Source organism: Cornus florida, unplaced genomic scaffold, assembly GCF_030987335.1.
Source record: "Cornus florida cultivar Cherokee Brave unplaced genomic scaffold, ASM3098733v1 CherokeeBrave_3.0.0_Hap2_Chr09, whole genome shotgun sequence".
Taxonomy (NCBI): Eukaryota; Viridiplantae; Streptophyta; class Magnoliopsida; order Cornales; family Cornaceae; genus Cornus; species Cornus florida.
The window spans coordinates 44,662,314-44,686,107 of record NW_026775579.1 but is presented as its reverse complement, the minus strand read 5'-3'; the positions used below and the strand labels follow the sequence as shown (position 1 = coordinate 44,686,107).

Sequence of the window (23,794 nt, the reverse complement as noted above, 5' to 3'; positions counted from 1 at the left end):
CATTTTTACAATGAAGAAGCTAAGAAGGTGTATACCTCTATTTACAAGGATGGGCCGATAAAAACAGAGAGGAATGTTAATCTTCAGAAGCTTCAAGACACTATAGGACAAACACTAGTGAACTACATCAAATCTCATGATTGGCTTTCCTTCACTAGGCTTGACAAAGGCGTTTATTGTCTAGATATGATTAGCTACTTCTATGCTAATATCCATGAGGTTCATGACTCCTACTTTATTGTATCGTTGTTTAGAGTTGATTATACAGTTTATAAGCAGGATATTGTGTCTATCCTTAGACTTCCGGAAAATCATCAATTGTCGGGATATACGCTTCCTTTAGTAGTTTTAGGCTCTGATTTTTCCTGGATTGTACTAAAGATCTATGTGCCTAACTCCTTTGTGAACCAAGATACTATCCCAACCTGCTTTCCGACAGATGAAGCTGCGTTCTTTAACTTGTTTGCTATGGCAAATCTGGGTTACTTCGGGAAGAAGGATGAATTATCTCTGGAGCAAGCACAAGTATTGTATTTTCTTGCCAACAATAAGAATATTTTGCTTAACCACTCTATTAAGCAGCTTATTATAGCTCATTATAAGAAAAATTATCGCAAGTACTCTTCTCCATTTCCAATGATCATCATGGAAATTCTGAAAAAGAAGAATGCGCCGATTCCTCCAAGAGCTAATCATAAGTCAATAATGACAAAATTAGATCCTCGTGCTTTGAACAAGTCAAAGACTGCTAGGGAGAATGCTAGAAAGGCGAGGAGATCTGTTGATGAGGGGCCGTCACAAGTTTCAGAGATTACTCAGCTATTTGCTCCGAAAGGGACTTTCATGAAAACTGATGCCAACATCATGTATTCTCATCTACTTCAGCATTGGAATTCATTGTTTGAGAAGATAATGGTTGAGATTTGAGATCTCAAACTATAGATAACACAGCTGAGAGGATAGCCATCTGGGGTTCCGAATGAGAATGAGTATACAGATGAAGATGGGGAGGCTGAGGATGAAGAAGAGAGTGGTGGAGACTAGTGATTATGTTTCTTATCTCTGAGTGGTTGAGGGGACATGGTGCTACTTTTAATGTTAATTTATCATGCATAATGACATCATGTTCTGTTTAATTATTACATAACTTGTCTATGTTTTTGGATATTCCTGGAATATGCTTTCAAAGACTTCAATATACTTATTTGGATTGTGCTTTAATTAGGTGGACTTATCTGTTCTATTTTTGTCTCTATGCTTTGTCAATTTATTACAAAAAGGGGGAGAACAAATGTGATGTTAAGGGGGAGATAAATAAAATTTTAGATAGTTACTTAAGTGGGAGTTTTTATAAATTTTTATTTATTAAACTTCACTGGTAGTTGTTGCTTGATAGTGTGCAGGAAACAGGTCAAGCCTTGAATCCAAGAAGAACAATGTTCCTATTTCCGTATTTTTGCCTTTTTCACAATGAATGTAATTTACTTTTTTGCTTTGGGTAGATTGCAAAAAATTATTTTTAGGGTTTTGTCATGAAATTGCCAAAGGGGGAGATTGTGAGATATTAATTATTTTTGGCAATTATCGTAAACATAACAAGTCCAAATTGAGTTGTAATTTAAATTACTTGTTCGACAAGTCATCAAATTCGACAGAGACTACAGAATTGGGAAGGAGTTCAAACTCACCATACTTAAAGAGTTTGTGAAGAAAAGGGTAAGAACACTGCTTTAGGAAGGAATATGAATGAGGTTGGATATTCTACACTTGCCATGTTAGTCTAAAATTCCCATAGAAGGAAACAAGGCTGAAAGAATTCGAGTATTCAGGTCTGCCAACCTTGAACTAGTTTAGCTTCCTTGAACCGGTTCAAGATGTCCTGTTTGCAATACAACTTCAGTTTCCTTTTTCTAAATTGTTTCCCAGTTGTTCTAGAATTGTACCAAATCCCTTGCACGATTTTTCCTTATTTTAAGAGGGATTAGGTCATTCTATGCTTTATATAAACCATGTCATATACATTGGTTTATTCACGGCTTTTAATCATTATTCATATATTATACAAAGCCTTAGGAAGTTTATTTTTCTCAGAAAATCAAAGTTGGTTTTTCTGTTGTCTTCCTAGAACACACATATATTCACCTAGTGAGTTTAAAGTTGTGGTGTTCAAATCCTGATCGTGATCATACATTCGTATTAAAATCGATCAGATAAAGCAGATCTTCTTCTACATCATTTAGACGATTGAAGAATAGAAGTAAACGCAGTCACACTTTGGAAGGGTTGGAGCATTCGCGGAGTGCTGTCTGATCTAACTGCTACTTTTCTACAAATATCAAGTGTAAGCCTGAGGTCAAGTTACTGTTGGACGGGAAGTCGCAAAGCTAAAGAATCGTCAGCGGTTGATGTGGTGTAGAATGATAAGGTGTGAGATAGAGTCAAAGTTCGGTATACTTTGTTTTAAGTATAGTGGATTAGTTTACTTTGGATTACATAAGTCCACTAGATTTTTCCCATAACAGTTGATGTATTTTATCAACTGGGGTTTCCTCGCTAAAATCCTGGTGTCATCTTAAACTTTTTACTTTGCTTTATTTTACTGCATGTGATTAATTGTTTAACTGCTAAAATAAGTAAAGTTGGTAACGACATGGATCTATTTTTACAAAAATCTAAAATTTTCCTAAGTACATTCTGCTGCGTACGACTCACAGGGTATGTGATGTAGGAAGCTTAAATAATTTTATAAGTCATTCCTATTTTGTGATAATATGATAGCATATTATTATGGTTATTCTGGATTATTTGATGTACTTCTTTAATTATTACATCAACTGTTGGATTGTGTGGATATAGTACACCAGTATGGAATAGTGGCACTCTAGAGATGGATTAACTTATCAGTTAAGTCCTACCTATCTTATATAAGGGAATGGATTAACTAAAACGTTAAGTCCTTCTTATATTCATGTCAGGTCAACTGAACAAGTTGGATGATACATAGTGGATTGCTTTAAATTGAATATATATATAAACATATGCCATGATATGAGCTTGAGTCTCAGGATCAGTGGATAGGGTGTGTATATTGCCAGGGATGTGTAGCTGGATATAGTATGGTTGCGTACCCTGTTAGGTCTAGGTACTCATGCCCACTATATGTGCGTTTTTGCATGTTACCTACTATTCAAGTTGAGGCAATCCTATAATCTAGTGAGATTCCTTTAGTGTGTATATGTATGTACGGATTATATAGTTATTGCATGGGTTAGCTTTCGATAAATAGTTTCTCCGGTCTCTGTTTAGGTTGTCATGGAAAGAACTTGTTCGTGGGCCTGACTCACTATTATTTTTCAGGTGTTCGTCAATTCCAGACATAGAGTTTGTTCATGCTGAGCAGAGACAGTCCACATCATTCTTTCGGTTCTACATAGGACTTTCTTTATGTTTTAGTTTAAGATTATGTTTATTTTCAGTTGTTTCAGTTGGAATATCATTAGGGGTTCACTAGATAGATTCCCGATTTGTAATGATAATTTACGATTTTGGATAATTCATTTGGAGGATTTATTATTTAGTTTTATTTTCTGCTATTTTATTTATTCTTAAATATTTCTTTTGTAATCAAATGCTTGTTTATATACTTAATTGTTTGGTATCCCTTGGATCTGTGCTCCGACTTGATCACCTGTGACTTTAGAATCGAGGAGTGTCACACAAAGTTCCTTGGATTTTTTATAGTGATTGGCTTGATGTGTTGATGATATGAGTACTTCAAGTTATGCATTCTCACTTGATTCGGGTATATTCTCATGGGCATCTAAGAAGTAAAAAACAGTGGCGCAATCTTTTGACTGAGTATATTTTAGCATCGTTAGCACCTTCACAAGCAAAATGACTAAGGAGAATTTTAGAAGGTATTGGTGAGAATCTAGGAGAAGCTACTCCAATTTTGTTTGACAATAAATCTGCAATTGCTATGACAAAAAATTGCTTCTACCATAGTTGAACAAGACACATTGCAATCAAGCATCACTTTATTAGAGAGGTCATGAAAGATGAGGAGATTCATCTCAAGTATTACAAGACCGAAGACCAAATTGCAGATATCTTCACCAAAATACTTTAAAGAGATAAGTTTAAATACTTTAGAGAGTTATTGGTTGTCACAATTTGGCATTAAGGGAAGTGTTAAAATTATTATGTAATGCGATGTTTGTCTTTAAATGTGTTCTCCAATTTAATATTTTCTCTTTTGTCTTTTAATGTGCATGTATGTCAAGTGTGTGTAGTTGAGAATTGCCTTGAAAAATATTTTGTAATTTAGGAAGTCCAATGATTTTTGGGAAGACATAATAGATCAATGAAATGGTCTTGTAAATCAGAACATTCAAGAAATCAATAAGTTTATTTAAAATAAATTTCAATGGTTGGTTAAAACTATAGCCAACAAATGGTTTATATTGGGCTCTACATGCATCGCGAATGTCCATTTGTGACTTTTTTCTTTTTATTATTATTATTATTATTATTATTATTTTTTTAGGTAAAATTTTTATAAAAAAAAATTTTGGGGTCAATAATTTGGGATAAACTGCTACAATATTAGGAATTTCTTCATTTGCCCAAGCCTTCCGCACACAAATAACTTGCTCTTTATTTAGATGTACAAAAATAAATATTACATACAGAAATAAAAGTAATAAACTTTAAAAAGATCATTAAGGGTCTGTAATGCAACTCTCTCTCAAAATTGATTACGATTACTGATAGAATGTTTACACAATTCGCTAAAACAATAAAAGATAAGACTACCGCCCATCATCTAATGGCACTATAATCTGGTCCCTCATGCTATCATAGCCAGTAGTTTTACTTGTACTGCAACCATTATGGCTAGCAACACGATCTTTGTAGCCATCTAAAGGTAGACTCTGATTAAGCAATTGTTCGGTTTCTTCAGGATACAAATCTACTTCAATCCATGGATGCCTCTCCATCATTCGGATAATCCCCTCTAGCTCCATTGCGACTTCCTTCATGGTAGGCCTTTCCTCTCCGACTACCCTTAAGCACTTCCTCGCCAACTTAGCAACTTCATTGAGCTGTCCAACAGTTCCCTCATTCACCATTCTTGTGTCAAGAATTTGAAACAATTGATCTTCTTTCATTGAAGAAACAAAGTACATTGCTAGGTTTCTATTGTTCTCGGACCTGTCAAAAGAAATTGCCTTTTCTCCTGTAAGTAGCTCAGCAAGGACTACCCAAAGCTATACACGTCACTCTTCTCAGTCAACTGGCTTGAATGGAAGTACTCTGGATCCAAATATCCAAAGGTCCCTTGCACCAGCGTGGTAAGTTGAGTATGATCCTGAGGAACCAACCTTGAAGCTCCAAAGTCGGACACTTTTGCAGCGTAAGTATTGTCTAGTAGTATATTGGTACACTTAATATCTCTATGAATGATTGCAGGAGAAGTTGCGGAGTGCAAGTATGATAGTGCTCCAGCAGCTTTGGCTGCTATCTTCAAACGGATTTCCCATGAAAGTAAGGATGCACGGTCTTCATTGTGAATATGGTCAGAGAGTGTTCCATTTGTGATGAACTCGTAAACTAGTAATGGGACTTCCGTCTCCAAACAGCAGCCTAAAAGCTTGACCACATTTCTATGGTTAATTTGGGAAAGAACAACCAACTCATTGATGAATTGCTCAATCTGTGTTTGACCACTTATTTTGGACTTCTTGATTGCAACAATTCTATCATGTGAAAATACTCCTTTGTAAACTGTTCCGAACCCCCCTTGGCCTACTATTCTACTTTCGTCGAAGTTGTTAGTAGCCTTCTTTAGCTCTTCAGCGGTAAAGATTCTAGCTGTTTCGACAGAGCCTTCATGTTTTGAGAGTTGTTGCTGAAGCATTATTCCACCGTTTTGCTGGAAGAACTTTTCTCTGAGTTTGATGAGCTTTCTTTTCCTGAGTATCCAATATATCCAAGAACTCCCCACTACAATTGCAAGAAGACCTATGCTTATACCTGCATTTAACATGAATGAAAAGTCATTAGCAATATATTCTACTGTCACAATGTGAAAACATTACTAAAAAGGATCAACCCAAAATATCAATAAATGTATATTAAAAAACACTTAATAAATATAACATTCTGATCGAGTTTATGAAGAAAGATTTCGATTTTCTGAGTTATGTTGGTCCTTTGAAAAAAAAAAATTTCCTTGCCAAAAAGCTCACACACTTTAACCCTCCCTTCTATTTTTGGAGGTTGAAATACCACTAAACTACAACCCAACTTGTTAGTCCTTAAAGACAAGTCATGTGGATTTATGAATAATTACACTTTAAAAAAAAACTTATCGTGTCAATATAATGTTTTTCAATTTTAAAATTATAATTTTTTATTTTTATTTTTTTTTGCCAAGAAAGCATTCTAGAAATTAAGTGTGAATATAAGAACATTTTACAAAAGTAGATGGCACTGATTCTACTGATAAGTCTGTTCTTTCGCCTCTGGTGATGAGGAGAAAATGACTGAAGCCCACAAAGATATTTTACAAGTAAAAACGCAAGTCTTGATATTCTTGAAATTTTGATTCCATAAGGTTTTGCAGAAGAAATTGTTGAATATCGGTTAGTGGTTACGTTTGTTGACAAAACATCAGAAGTCTAATGTGACTTTTCTTCATAAGTTACTTCGTGTCTCTATGAGCCGGGTGATTTCAGGCTCATAGAGCACTCATGGTCACAATCCTCTATCCCACAAGCAACAGACAATAATTGGGAAATTTTTAATAAAATTGGAACTTCAAAACTTGATGATGTGAGGTGAGAAATTGTAATTTGCTGATTCATTAGTTCTAAAAATGTCGGCATGTAATTACCTTGACTTCTTTAACAAATTAAAAGTCACAAAGTCTAGATTGACTCTTATGAGGATCTTATATATATTTATATTAACTTTTTTTAAATATAATTTTTAAATAGTGTTGAAATTTCTTATATATATATAGATATATATATATATATATATATAGGTTAAGTATAAAAAAATATTCCTAAAGTATGTATATAGTGCATATCACATTTTTCACATGCAAAAAACAAATATAAAGTTTTAATTTGGTGCAAAAAAACCCTTCTGACAAATTTAATTCTTAAGTTGACTAAATTACCCTTACTGAACCATATTTTAAAATATATAAAAATAAAAAATTTTGTAAAATAACTGAAAATGACTCTATTGGAGGATGCCCCTCCCATTCAAAAAATACCCATAAAGTTTCAATCTGATGCAAATAGGTCATTTTGACAAATTTAAACCCGAAGTTGACTAAATTAGCCCTACTGAATCATTTTATAAAATATATAAAATAAATAATTTTATAAAATGACTCAAAATAACACAATTGGAGGACGCCAGTAATGGATAACTAAAGATAAAAAAAATAAAAGAAAAGTACAAAAGAAAAGTAAAGAAAAAAATAGAAAATAAAAAACGTAAATAAAGTGCAAACTAAAGAAAACAAATCTGCTCCAAACTCTGAAAATTAGTGTACATTGATATTGGGATTTTTTTTTTTTTTTTTTAATAGTATTAGTATGAAAAAAAAAAAAAATAAGATAAAGAAAAACAAATTTTAGTAGAAAAGAGTAAAGTAAAATCTCAAATAATTCGAATCATTGTTCTACAAATTTTCAAAAATAAATAATAAAAAAAAAAATTATTTGAGATATATATAAAGGAAAATGTTTACATAATAATAATAATAATAATAATAATAATAAGGTAATGTGCACATAACACCCTTATACAATGAGATTAGTAGCATATATACCCCCTTGGATATTTTCGAAAGAGTAAAATGACAAAATGGGTATTGCAATACTAATTTATATCAAAGTTGTATTTTTTAAAAATTTAAAAAATTAAAAGTATTTTTTGCACATTTTTTTAAATAAAAAATAAAAATACTATATGTTTTAGGGTGTTTCCTGCACTTATTCCATATACATTTATGACATAATAGGATGTTCACGAGTCACTATCTATCCTAGTTTAATTATCAGTCAGGAAATGATGAGACTTACACGGAGTAGATAGGAACTTGAGATATAATTAAATTTTTTTTTGCTTACGCTATGGAGCAGATGAACTTGACAATGGAACATATCAAAAACTTGCCTAAAGCAATAGGATTCAAGGTAGATCCTCCAGATTGACCTTTGGGATGGCAGCCTGTTCCGTTTTTCAGTCCATCGCCTTCAAACCCTTCGGTGCAACCACATGAAAAAGTTCCAGGCAAATTCATGCATGTTCCACTGCACGGTTTTGAAGTTTCGCAATCATTGATATCTAAAAAAAAAATAAAAAAGAAAAGGGAAAGAAAAAAAAGGTGGATATGCATTTAATCACTTAGAAGAACAAATTTCATACTTAGCAGAAATACCCAAAAAAAAAAAAAAAAAAAATCAAAAAACAAAACAAAATTACATGCTCAAAAACAAATTTCATGTTCAACGAACAAAGATATATGTATGATTATGTATATAATATATATGTATATTTGTTACCTTGGCAACCATCAATGAGATAAGGGTTCCCTTCATAACCTGATGTGCAACTGCAACGATATCCCGGTCCATTAGTTGAATTGAGGAATTGGCTATGAAGGGCTTGACAAGCATAGCTTGATGAGTTTTTCATAGCTTCTTCACATGTCTCATTTCCCACCGCCCAATCAACCACCACAGGGACAGTCTCTCTCTTTTGTAAATCCTTTAGATCTAACGATGAGAAGCTAAAAGCCGCTTCTTCGACTACAAAAGCATAACCACACGGATTAAAATCTTGTACAAGAGAATGATTCTTTAAGCTCGCAATACCCACCGAAAATTCCCTTGCTGCTTGTGGTATTGCAGTCTGGCAGCATCCGACACCCGAACACGATTGGTTGACTACACTCCCCAAATGATCACATAGTGATAAACAACCAGTTGTGTAATTCTCCCCCAAAGTACCTAGAACAACTGCCACCGTGTCGCACCCAATGGCCGTGAACTTGTTCAGCGTGTTGGAGATGAAGAAACTTGACAGCTTGAGTGAGGCGGGGCGTCTCTCAACCAGACCAGACTGGTTGTAAGTCTTGTGCCACGTTAGACGAGACAAGCATTAGGCCATCGAGTGATATGTCAAGTACTTGTATGGTGCCTAGGCGCAGAAATGGTCTGGGAGGGTTGAAATGAGTTTCGTTACAGGTGATGAGGAAGGAAGGGTCCGGGTAACAATCCGAGCTTGTGCCGAATGGGAAGGGGATGTTAAGGTCTCCGCAGGTGGTGGCGCAACCTGGGTTGGGCTGAGTTGCGGCTGTCGTTGGTGTTGCTGCTAAAATCGCTCCAATCAAAGTGAGTTGCACAAGCAATATTGCACAACCCATGGCTTCTATTTCATGAAACTTTCTTGTCTCTTCAATTTTAAGCCTTAATTGAATTGGTTTCACTCTTGTATGAACATAATTAAAGGGCCAAATCTAATCCACTTCACCCATATGGCGGAGACATAGTCTTGGCTTCCGGACTCGATAGAAGAACAATACAATACACTTCTGGTGTGAAAGCCATAACAATTCACGCCTCTATGTATATTCAATTGAATTACTTAGTAGTATGAAAGGCATTTGGTTAGAATTAATTTGACTAACTTATAAAAAAATAGGAATTAGTCTGACTATTTAACAGTCTCTCTCTATGTGACAACTAGAAAGTTTTTGTTTGGCCAACTTTGAGTCATATATTGTGACGGAACACCAAAATTATGCATCCATCTTATTTTATTAGGATTGTAACAACGTTTATGCGGTGATTACCAAGTCAATGTCCAAAAACTTGAACCAACCAGGGAAGAAAACATAAGACCGACCTGCGGATAAGAAAGGATTGGTTTGTTTATTTAAAGTAAAGTCTGGTCACTACAAGAAAAAAAGTCTTTTACGAGCGCCCAAACACCTCGTGAAAACGCAATTGACATCCTCGTCTATTATGCCCTTGTAAATGCTCTTAACTTTTTACGGGGGCTAGCAATGCTCGTAAAACAGTAAAGTACAAGACACTAGCCACTCGTTAATAGCTAATTTACAATGGAAGAAGCCCTCGTTAATAATTAATTTACGGTGCCACTAGCCGCTCGTTAATAATTTATTTACGATGCCGCTAGCCGCTCGTTAATAATTTATTTACCGTGCCGCTAGCCGCTCGTTAATAATTTATTTACGATGCCTCTAGCCGCTCGTTTATAATTTATTTACGGTACCGCTAACCACTCGTTAATACATATTACTAACTGTAAAAAACTTTTCTACAGGGTGATTCTCTCCATGTAAATAATGTAAAGACTTTTTTCACAAACCACGTAAATAACATATTTATTTATTTATATTCAACATTCAATTAATGCTACCTAATCATCATTAAACATATCAAAAGACAATTTTACAATTCAACATATATCATTAAATATATCAAAAGATTTCACAATTCATACACCATTAAACATATCAAAAGACAATTCATCATGGTTCTATGTGCCAAATTGCAAAAGAAATTCCAATGTTTATCAAAAACATATCAACAAGTAAATCTTCACATTGTTCTTCAATCATCGGCACAACTTGACTTTCAATTTTTCAGACACATCCTCCACCTCGTTGTCTATGGTACAAAATCCAAGCAAGTAGCTGCATCACACAATTCTTAATATTAGTATGCTAAGTTTTAAGTATTTGAAATGAAAAGAAAAAAAAAAATCAATTGAAAAAAAAAATCAATTAAATATTCATAATGCATGATAGAGTACAGAATACTTGTGCACAAGTGGAAACTTATGCTCATTGATAACAGGATAATTTTTCATTTCTTTGTTAGTTTCTCAAGTAAATTTTGATATTCCCTGAATTTTTTTGGTCATTGTGAAACCGGATAAATAAAGAAATATCAATTACAAAATGCTAAACATGGCGTGTTTTTAATTGTTAGAAAAATAAAATAAAATAAAATAAAATAAATAAAAGAAAGAAAGAATGGATAAAAATCATTTGCATATCATACGCTATTATGTGCCACTTAGTTTAGTACATTGTATGCAGCATTTGGATGTCTACTTGAATTGGTTTAGTAAAAAAGTTAAATCTATCTTATTTTCTATGTATGGACAGTTATGTGTTAAGCAAAAATAATTATTTTTTTGAATGCTTATAGAAAGTATTATGTAGTGGTATCCCACTTCATGTGACCAACTTACTAGCTGTAGTGATCACGAGCTTCCTTTCCATTTGTTCTTAGAAATACTGGATTTCAAACCTTTTGTGTTTCTTATTTTGACAGAGGGTTAAGTGTGGAAAATAACCCTCTACCACGCTTCCTGTAAATATCACACCTTTCACGTGCACAAAATACTCTCATAGTATCAAGGTGTGATATTTACTAGAAGCACGCACCTAACATTATGATATGCCCAAATTACTCTAACTGAAAATTTTTACATATTATTTTTGAAAAAAAAAAAGGTCTTTAATTTGTGTGTATTTTGTTCAATGCACAGGATATATGATATGTAATTTTATATATACACACACGACATGTGATTTGCATACTTTTTGTTCGATTAAATCTTATTTGATTTATACATGTATAAATTTATAGGAAAATTTGAATTAATTTATAGATATGATGGTGAAAGGAGAGATTGTTGGTCAACATAAACTTCATATATATCATAACAAAAAGTTATTAAAGTCTATCTTATTTGTAATTAGGATCTAACCAAAATGTTTCAGCACAAGAAACAACATTATATATACTGAGAAAAACTTCAAAAATTGATTAAATACACTATGAGAATATATATAATACACACGCCCTTGAACATTTCAAAAGGTTAAAAGGGCAAAACATGCATTATAAGATTACTTTATGTTAGAGGCTTGCAAAAATTAATTTGAGAGCTGTTTCAACACACTTTTTAAAGATAGGAAGTGAAAGTGGAATATGAAATTTAAAAGAAATGAAGAAGAACTCATTTCAGTTTAATATATGTTTGCAGTGATAGTAGTAGTATTAGAGGAATAACCAAATTTGGAGATTTTCATACTAAATAATTTGTTCCATTTTGTCAAACATTTAGTTGTTTTACAGGGTCCACAAAATTATAAATACTAGTTATGGCTTGCACCTTAAACTCTGTGGTCAAGTGGTTTGTTGTATTTGGGAAGGTCTGAATAGGTATAAAAATATTAGTACGTGGAAATTTAAGTGAAAAAAATCTTCATTTGGTGGAGTGTTGATGTAATATTTGAAACATTTTCCATAATACATTTTCTTCCTAAATAGGCATATATACCCTGTTATCTTGTTAAAATACTATATTATTTATGAAGTATATTATAATAAAAAGGTTTACGTTGTATTTATATTTTTTTCCTCAAACATATGGGGCCTAGCTTTCTGTAGCTAAACAAATTTGGACCTTTCCTACAAACATATAGGGCCTAGCTTTCTGTAGCTAAACAACTCAATTAATTTACTACAAAGTAGCGTAACATTAGGAGAATCGAATTGAAACATGATGAGAGTGTGGCTATACTTTATACGAAAAAGACAAATTTATTACCGGCTGATGTGAGGTATTAGTTGAAAGTTGAAACATTGTAAGAGTCTGATCAGTAGAATTTTCATATAAAGCTTCATCCAGAAACCAGAATGATATATTATTACTGCCATTTTTATATTCAAATTCATGGACATTAATTTCAAAGTGTAGGATCCAAATATATAGCATTGTTTAATGGAACAACAAATAATAATTTCAAACATTGCTACTCATATTTTAACATTAACAGAAAAATGTGCAGCTATTACTTTCGCAAAATTGGTCACTTTAGGCATGTGACCCCCTATACACCACAAAAGTGGTCACTTTAGGCATGTGACCCCCCATATACACCGCAAAATTGGTCACTTTAGACATGTGACCCCCTATATACACTGCAAAATTGGTCATTTTAAGGCATGTGACCCCCTTAACATGAGTATAACATGGAGGTAAAAATGTATAATTCATCCAAATATATAATTGACAATTTATAAAGAAAAAAAAAAAAAAGACAACAATTAAAAAATGGAACATATGAGTTAATTATATTACCTTTGAGCATGCTCCTAATGACCTTGTGAAAATTATTCCTGTGAGGAAAAAAATTAAAAAAAGTAATGCCAACAATAAAAAATAAATAAATAAATAAAATCATATAATAATGACTACTTTATTAAAAAAATAAAAAATTAAAAAAAAAGGTACTTAATGATTACCTCTAGAATTTTCACAAATTTCCTAGGCCAAATAATTATGCTTGTGTGAGCATCACGAAGATAATACATTCCAGATAGGTTTGCTCGATACAAAGGACAATCCATCTTGATCACATCATCAATCCAAACTCCAACAATCTGGACCAAGTGGAACATTCTCATACATTTCGTGTCATAATCGAGTCGTGTTCCGAAAGATGTCCAATTTCAGAATTCATTGGTTGTCTTCCTCAGCCCATATCAATATATATATATATATATACAGTTTTACCTAACTTGAAAAGTATTGTCCTTAGATTATGGCAGCAAAAAAGAGTTGGACCACACAGCCAACATGTTGCAGCAAGGGCAATTTCTCAAGAGAGACAATTAAGAATGATCCACATATATATATATATATATATATATATATATATATATATATCATCAATCGTAGATCACTTAAATCTGTAAGCATGTCTTCTTCTCCGAATTATCTTATTATATACGTTGTTCGCTTCTTGCCTATAAAATATATATCTCTACCAACATTAAATCTTATTCTTTTGGCAAGTCTATAATTGGTTAGTACTTGGTTTGATCAATTCCTAATATTATTAATAATTCTTGTTTCTTTTTCTGGTCATTCAATAATTAATAGTTTAGATTCATAAATTGGGACTCGATCAGCTCATGAAATCCAATACACCTGTCAAGGTATCTTAAGTAGTTGATACTAAATAAACTACGTTAAAAGTAATGTAATTTACCAATAGATGTTCTTAGATTCTGTACCATGATTCAATTTATGTGTAATGTGTTGGGATGAACGCATTGCCAATCTTTATAAATTTAGGGGTCCTACAAAGGAGATTTGATATCTCATAAAATGAAGTTAATTTAGATGTGAAGATCTAAAACAATGTCTGGAAAATATTTGATCATCTAATAATGTCATAAGGTAGACATATTGATGTAATGGGTAAATATTGATTCTCTGCTATCCCATACCTAAGCTATTAAACTAATAAAAATAAATCAGATTTTGATTTCTTGTCTATTTAATTCAATTATGCATCAAATAAAATATAACATGACGCTCCAAGAGTATCTAGGACAGCTTCTACTAAAGTTAAGTGTGAGAGAGAGAGAGAGAACAAATACAGCTCAGGATATAGTGGGATGACAACAGGATCTGCAGCTGACCCCATCTAAATAGAGGAATATGCTCTATATATAAGATAACCTTCCTCTTCTTCTCGCTATTAATTCTGAGGATTTTTTTATTATTTTTATTTTTTGCATAAACCATTACCATAAGGTTTCTAACCTTTAACATAATCAATCAATCTGCTTAAATAATCTTAATTCACATCCTTTAGACAATTAGAGAGGTCATTTTGTATGGCAGTGTTGAGGCCATCACTATGTTTTACATGTTCTTTAAATGTAAATATGAGAGTCGTGATTCTAAATGCAATTAAGGTGGTGTGAAAAAAATATGGTTACCATCAATTTGCCACCTGGTTCACCATTAAAGAATGTAGCGAGATCAAAGTTCAAGTTCTTAGTAGGAGCAAAAAGTTCAAGTTCTTAAAGGAGAGAAGAATGTGTTAGTTTTCTTTCTATATATCCATATATCTATCTGTATTATTTACCCCCCAAAAAAAAAAATTATAACTATATATATATATATATATATATATATATATATATATATATATGTACACACATACTAAATAAAGCCTTATCCTAAGTTCCTAACTATTTGGGATTATATTATTTTTTCTCATTTTGTTTTAATTAAGGGTATAACTTCAAATAAAATAATGCACAAAATGATCATATCAACTATGAATTTAAATTTTGGGTTTTCTCCTAACATTATTCTTAGTGTGGTGGCATTATTTAATAACGTAGTTGGCTGATCACCAAGCACCCCAAGAGAAGTAATAATCTCTATCATCTCCGTCCACTTCCCTTCACATCTTTATGTCAAGTAAAAAATTTCGAAGTGAATTAGTTGAAAGTTGAAGTCCAATAAGTTTCTTGTATACTAATATTTTTTAAAAAAGTAAATTAATTCAAATACAATTCTAGTACAATCTCTTTCAAGTGTTTAGATTCATACATCAAAATTTGTACATGATGACAGATAAAAAATAAATAACTCATGAGACGGTCTTTGCTTTATCTAACATGCACACTGTACTCCGTCAAATAGTGCAAAAAAAAAAACACGTCATTTACTATTTCAGCACGTTCACTACCGATGTAAGTTTGTAGCATCCGTTGTCCATTTCTTGAAGCACTGGGAAGTTAACATTATGCTTGACTTAAAGGAAGGTTTAATAAAAATGTTACACTAATTGTAAATTGACTTAATGCACCCTCATAAAATGAATCCTAAATTACAAATCGTCTCTGACCGAAAAAAAAAATGATTGTAAAAATTATTATTTTTTGTGTCTCTCCCTCTTTGTTGGTTTATTTTTGTTGGTTTATTTTTAGCTTGCAAACGTACAAATATTGCCGACACTAGTCCATTCGCAGCATAATAGCTATGCAAAAGCAAACAAACAACAGCTAGCATCAAAATTGACAAGAACTATAATTTGTAAGTTCATAAATGTAAACTAGTTTTTGCTGCAAAGCTGCTTCTAAGATCTCCAATGTTTGTCAAGATAAAACAACGAACCTCCCAATAAATATAGTACAGGCAAGAGGGAGAAACGGAAAGAAAGAGGCAAGTTAAGGTTTTCTTGAATCAGAAAAAGGGAAAGAGGGGGGTTAGGGCTTGGTACGTCTGATAGATTATTAAGTCTTGCAATTAGATAAGAGAAATACTAGATTGAAATAGTGAAAGGGCCAGAGAGAGATAATTAGAGTTATTACCTGCCACGGGAAAACTGTCGTCGCCAACAATCGCCTACATATCCATATTCCGAATGAGAAAGCTGAATACAACAAAACTGATGGAAGGAGAGAGAGCTGCAATGACCGGCGATAGAAGGTGAAAGCAGCGATGACCGGTGATGGAAGGTGAGAGCTGCGATGACCAGTGATCGAAGGTGAGAGCTACGATGACTGGTGAGGGAAGGTGTGAGCTGCGATGACCTGTGAGGGAAGGTGAGAGCTGCGATGACTGGTGAGGGAAGGTGTGAGCTGCGATGACCGGTGAGGAAAGGTGTGAGCTGCGATGACCAGTGATGGAAGGTGAGAGCTGCGATGACCAGTGATCAAAGGTGAGAGCTGCGATGACCGATGAGGGAAGGTGTGAGCTGCGATGACCGGTGATGGAAGGTGAGAGCTGCGATGACCGATGATGGAAGGTGAGAGCTGCGATGACCGGTGAGGGAAGGTGTGAGCTGCGATGACCGGTGAGGGAAGGTGTGAGCTGCGATGACCGGTGATGGAAGGTGAGAGCTGCGATGACTGGTGATAGAAGGTGAGAGCTGCGATGGAAAACCAAACGGATTCAAGATCAGGTAAGACTGGTAATGGAAGGAGAGACTGAGGGAGAGCGGCTGAAGGAGAGAGAGATAATTAGGGCTAAATTGAAATGGGAAATGAATTAATTGGCCCAAAAAGAAAACAACATAGTTTAGGGCCAAAAATGGGGGAAAAAATGGGGGGAAGGGAAAAAATGGAAAAAAAAAAAAAAAGGAAGGAAAGGAAAAAAGTGGAGGGAAGAGAAATTTTGTTTAGCCTCCTTCTTTAACGAGGCACTTATATCCCGTTAAAGCTAACCTTCACTAACAAGGTGCTTACATCTCGTTAAAGTTGACCTTCATTCACGTGGCGGTTCCATCCCGTTAAAGTTGACCTTCACTAACGAGGCACTAATATCCCGTTAAAGTTGACAAATGCCTCGTTAATATATGCATATATTAACGAGCACCTTTAACACCTCGTGAATGCATTGTTTTATGAGGACTCTACTTCTATCCTCGTGAAAGTGTGTGACAATTACAAGCAACTCCTTATGAACCTCGTCAAATGCAGTTTTTACTAGGCAAAATAAATAAGCCTCATAAATACTGGTCGTAAAAACACACTTTTCTTGTAGTGGGTATTACTTGCACAGGTTTCAATCTTTTATGTTTTAATTATCAACAAATTGGTCAAAATCATATGACGATGGCAGTTGTTTTATATAACATACAAAAAAATGCAAGCACTTGTACAGGGTTACGAGACTAATGGGACGTAGACTGACACCTTCGCGAATCCAGTGAAGTCACTTTGTCTTGTTCTTACATGCAGTGCACATTACTTGACCTATACTTGGTCACGTTTAGATGCGGTAATTATACAATATAACTTACTCTCTCACTATCACATTCATCATCAAAATAAGATATTCATATAGTGCTGAATAGTTAATATCACACATAAATTTAGCACAAAAAATTGGAGATATCGATCGACGCCTAAGAAACAGACGTCGACCGAAAGCCCCCAATTGGTCGATGTGTAGCCATTTCACGTTGACTGAGTCATGTATACATGAAAAAAAACATACTCACCACCTTCACCATCAAAAGGAGGTATTCACATAGTACTGATTAACTAACATACCAACAGGCCAGTGACCTAGTGGATCAGGCTCTTACTTTCCAAAGAGAGATCAAGGGTTCGAGTCTCGGTGAAGACATGTGTGTATGAGTACAAAAAAAAAAAAAAAAAAAAACAACAACAACTAATGTCACACATAAATCTAGCCCAAAAAATTGGAGATACCGGTCGAAAGCTCCCAACTAGTCGACGTGTAGCCATTTCAGGTTGACCGAGTCCTGTATACATGAAAAATAAACCACACTCATCACCTTCACCATCAAACGAAGGTATTCACACAGTACTGACTAAAAAATTGGAGATACCAGTCGATGCCTAAGATCAAACGTTGGCCAAAAGCCCCCAACTCGTCAACGTGTAGCCATTTCACGTCGACTGAATCCTAAAAAAAAAAAAAAAAAAAAAAAAAAAAAAAAAAAAAAAAAAAAAAAAACATACTCACCAACTTCACCATCAAAAGAAGGTATTCGCATAGTGCTGAGTAACTAATGTCATAAATAAATCTAGCCCAAAATATTGGAGATACTGGTCGACGCTTAAGTACCAGACATCAACTGAAAGCCCCCAACCGATGGACGTGTAGCCACTTCACGTCGACCGAGTCCTGCATACATGGAAAAAACAATGTTATTCATTTTTTCATTATTTTGCTAAATATCGAGTATTTGATTGATATGTGACATTAGTTAGTGGACACTATGTAATTTTCCTTTTTTTAGGGTGATTGTAGTAGCAAATAAGTCAATATTCTTCAATTTTGTAATTGCCGCATCCAACCAAACGCGATCTCAATTCATGCGAAACAAACCATGTGATACCCTTTGATTCTAGAGCCACAAGCAATCAAGTCCGAGCACAGAACCGAAGGATATCGAACAATTAACTAATAAACAAGCATTGTGTAACGGCCCGAACCCGTAGGTCCGAACCGTTAACCGGGTCCTTAACCGAACCCGAGGTCAACTAAGGACAACACCGTCTTTTCCTACGTCAAGACATGACACATGAGTCAGTCCAGGGTCCAAAATACTCCAAGAACACATTTTTACAAAATGGTCAAAGGTGCAGGTCAAAAGGGAAAGGTCAGCCGGCTGATGGCCCTTAGTTGGCCGGCTGATAGGGCAGGATCGGTCGACTGACCTACATGGTCTGCCGGCCGAAACGATTATGAAAAATGGTTGCGCTCAAGACTTTCCAAAATAGACTGTCGGTCGGCTAGTGAAGGGGGTTCGGTCAACCGAACTTGGGGTTCTGGTCGGCTGATGGTGAGGTTCAGTCGGCCGAAACAAGGCTCCTCACAACCAAACTCTCTGGAATGATCTCCAACTGTGATTGCTATTAGGCCAAACCTATACCAAACCTGTTATGCAATCACATTCCGAATTCACGGCAACAGAACATGACATAATACAGTTAAGAAGGCATCTACAATTGGTCAAAACATAACCTAATTTCCCATCCATCATGAAACATTTACATAATTTCACTTCACTTCAAAATACCATCAAGAGTTATAGTTACAATATATGGCCATGATTTACAAAACGAATACACTTTACAGAGGTTTGAGACTTTACAAGAGAATGACAAATATATAGAAGATGACAAAAATGGATTTCTAATCCTCCTCAAGCTTGTGAAGGGTCTGCATCCACCACTTCTTTCCAAGTCCTGAAAAATGTTAAATATGAAGGGGTGAGCAAATTTTGCTCAGTAGGTGGTGCCTAAGACACACCTCTTGTAACCCCGTGAATCCAAACAATGAATAGAACAATAGGAGTTGGGGTCATGCTATGCCGGGAGAAGGTATAACAAACTCAAGTCATAATAAAACAAATTCATGCCATGAAATGTAATGCCATGTATGTCGCTCCCCATTTTCAGAAAAATCACTTCTATTCTCCACTTTTCAAACCGTTAACATAACCCGTCCCTCGGTGGCTCTTCGGCGACACGAGAGAAGGATTGGCTACTGTCCCAGACCCTTGGTAACTCTGCAGCGTCATTTGAGGCCCAGATAGCTCAACCACACTAGAGTGATTCCCCTAGTTCCCTCTGGGTTACATTAACGCCACGGCCCTTTGGTAACTTCTCGGTGACCGGGTTTTCACAAAATCACTTTGTCAAAATATTTTCCCAAAGCCCCTTTTTCATTTCAAATCACATCATTCCCATTTCCTTCCCAATGCTAATGCACGAATGCGTCATGCCATGTCAATATTCATCATTCTATAACTAATTCAAACTTTAATTATATAGCATGTTTTACAAGAGATTCCAAGGAAACTACAACATGATTTTATACAATCATAATTTGGCATGGTAGGCATAAAAAATCAACACTTAAACATGTTTTCACACAAATCAACGTATACATGATGAGCGCTGAAAAGTGCGCATTTAAACCCCTTAAGCTTAGTTATTCTAGAACCTTTACCTATCTTACTTTTTCACTTTAGATTGATTTTGTATTATTTCCATTTTCAGGTACTTATCCCCAAAATAAGCTAACTCAGCTAAATAAGAGCATAATTGAAGCAATCTTGAGATGAATCAAATTAAGGAGCAAAGTGGAAGCAAAAGGAAGCAAGTAGTGGAAATTAAGCATGTTCGATCGATCTCAGCAAATATTCGATTGATCAAAAGTTCATCGATCTTAGCATTCCAAGATGGATCCAAGCTCTCTTGTCCTTATCCAAAGATCCCACAAAGTTCGATCGATCCAACTTCTTCCGATCGATCGAAAAGATTACATCTTATCCACTTATATCACCCTACCTACCACATTTGTCTCTTTCCCAAAAATATCTTCAAAATATCTCAGATTTGTTTTTATCCAAGAAAGCGCCGCCATAGAGGATCGATCCAGCTTAAATTCGATAGATCTCAGCCATGTTCGATCGATCTCACCACAAGTTTGATCAATCGAACTTCCCAAATCCCGAGAAAATCCAAATTCTAGCTCACTAAAAGTTGTCTCATATCCAATCATTGGAAGGAATATTGGTGTACGAGCCCAGCTCATTTGGGGTGATATTTAACTTACCTATATAAAGTATATGAGCCACTTTTTGAGATATATACTTGAGAGTAGATAGAGACACAATTTCAATATTCTTAGGGAGTAAGAAAAGAAAGAAGGAGGCTAGAGACACAAGCTCGGAGTTCTTCCATCAACCAAGAAGAGTAGCAATCTCTACCATGGAGTTAGCCCTTGAGGGTTGGAGGACACCATCCATGAGTGGCTAGACATCCTCTTGGGGCTAGACTTAGCCCTAAGCATGTTTTCTACATCTTGATTTATGTATTTTTTAGGGGATTTGTATTGTGATATATGTTTTGACACTTTTATATATATAGATCTTGTTTATTCAATGATTTGTGTGGTTTAATGCTTCCAATTGATCATTTCATTCTATCCATATATCTATGTATGCTAGAATAGATGTTCATGTGTTTATCTCTATTTCTTATGTTATTGATGCATATCTGTGTATTAATACTATAGATCTAGAGATTGTCAAGACATAGTGCTTAATGGAATGCTTTTGTGGTTTATTTGATGGTTCATACTCATTTTTTGATGGATTATGCCTCTCCCTTAGTTTAATTAGTTTAATTTCATGTTATTAGCTTAATTGTAGTGTAGTTGTAGTTTAGGTGGTAAATGGGAGGACAATCCATGCTTGTTGTTTGATGTTCCATACTTATGAAAGCAAGTAGTATATATCTCTAACCTTGTGATGTGTTTGGATTGTGAGCTTAAAGAAAGGATTAATGGCTTAGTTTGATATATTGTGCTATCCACCATGTTGCTTAGACAATATATGCTTAATTTGTCATCTATGCTTGTTGAAACAACCACACGCACAAACTATGTTGCAATACATGTTTTCCCCCTCATTAATCATTTATTAAGGGTGTAGAAAAGCTATACTTAGTGGTGATCTCTAAACCCTAAGATCTCTCTCTTATTTTCTCTTCATTACATTTAATTGCCTACTTTAGTTTAAATTGCATCTTAGTGTAATTCAACCACCAACCAATCTTTTGATCACTTGACCTACTAACCCTAATCTCGATTCCACAACTTAATACGACCCACTAATCCCTTGGGATGAGCCCTACTTGCCCTAACTATATTTTTAGTGAAAGGTAGTAATGACAATTTCTAAATGTAAAACTTGGCCACATTTATCATAGCTCTACACCATTATCTTTTGGTGCATAAACTTTGGGTTTGGGACGCGACACCTAAATTAAACAGCCAAGTTTTTGGCTTCGTTGCCGGGGATTGATTGAAGGCAACGTCGTATTTGTGGAATCAATTAGGAATTAGTACTCTTTTGATCGTGTCTTTACTTTGTTTTTATTTTTCTTTTGATTACTTATTGTGTTGGTTCTTGTTTGACTAGGAGCATTGGGCTAGGAAGGTAAGCAAAGGAGAATTCCAAGTAAGGAGCTAAGAAAAGCAAAAGAAAAAGGCAAAATTCTAAAAATTTGCAAGGCTAAAAACTAAAAATTGAATTGGAGTGCTAAGGACCCTTTGTGAACTCTTTCTTAACTCAATCTCTAGTTAAATCGTCGGCCCACGTGAAGGCTTGTATTTCAATTCTTAGATAAATCGAGAGCCCACGTGGAGGTAATTTATTTTTCTTTGCATATTGTTGATAGCATGGGAGTATGGGATCATTGTATGTGGAGGAAGTTTGTTGATTGTTGATTTGCTGCAAATGTGAAGTGTTTGTTCATTACTTGTTGCTTGTTGTGTTTTATTGTGCATGCATGGTCGTAGATCATTGAAATATACTCTTGTCCATCTAAATTTTCATCTTGAATTCGTTGTTCGAAACCCTAGGGGAAGAGGAAGTTCTAGTCAATCCATTTCATCAATGGAAAAATATAATGAGGACCATGTGGAGGACCTCAGTCACATAGACCAACAAGGCATCCTTCACCCAAATGTGCATCATGATAACATGCAAGTGCCATTAGGCATACCGAGGCCATTCATTCACTTACCACAACAACAAGGCCAAGTTCCATTGGGAATGTGAAGGCCAATCTATGCTCCACCACCTCCCATCATTCAAGGCAATCAAGGTGCCCATGTTGCACCTCCAATTGCTAATCCTCCCCTTGCTTTAAGAGATCACTATGTGCCTAATGAATACAATGCACCCACATGCATTCAATTGCCACCATTTAGAGCACACCACTATGAGATCAAACCACAAACCATTCAAATGCTTCCTAACTATCATGGACTTCCAAGTGAAGAACCTTACAAGCATTTGGATGAGTTTCTTGAAGTATGTTCCACCGTGAGATACACGGACATGCCGAAAGAGGTCCTAAGGCTTAAACTTTTTCCATTCACCCTTAAAGACAAGACAAAATATTGGTTTAGCAATCTTAGGCCTTTTTCAATAACTTCTTGGGCAGAAATGCAACAAGAGTTTTTGAAAAAGTACTATCCGGTTTCTAATACCAATGCCATGAGAACCTCAATTCGAGAGTTTTCACACGGGGATGGGGAAATATTCCATGAGGCATGGGAAAGATTCAATGAATTGCTTAGGAAGTGTCCACATCATGACATGCCCAAATGGCAATTAGTTCAATATTTGTTTGAGAGCTTATCGGACAATTCTAAGGGCATGGTTTATGCTTCCATGGGTAGCTCTTACATTGATAGGCATAAGGATGACGTGTGGCGTCTTTATGAGAGCATGAGTAAAAACTCCTTACATTGAACTTTATCTTCCAAGAATGGTAGGAATTCTAGTGGAAGGAAGAGTGTTGGCTTACATCAAGTCAACCATTCAAATGAAAGAGCTGCCGAAATGAAATCCTTATCT

The 23,794-nt window shown here is 34.9% G+C and overlaps 2 pseudogenes; both read right to left on the bottom strand.

Moving 5' to 3' along the window:
- Window positions 1–4,811: 4,811 nt before the first annotated feature.
- LOC132272554 (putative wall-associated receptor kinase-like 16) lies at window positions 4,812–9,451 on the bottom strand (annotated as a pseudogene).
- Window positions 9,452–23,436: 13,985 nt separating this feature from the next.
- On the bottom strand, window positions 23,437–23,535 carry LOC132275589 (small nucleolar RNA R71; annotated as a pseudogene).
- Window positions 23,536–23,794: the final 259 nt, after the last annotated feature.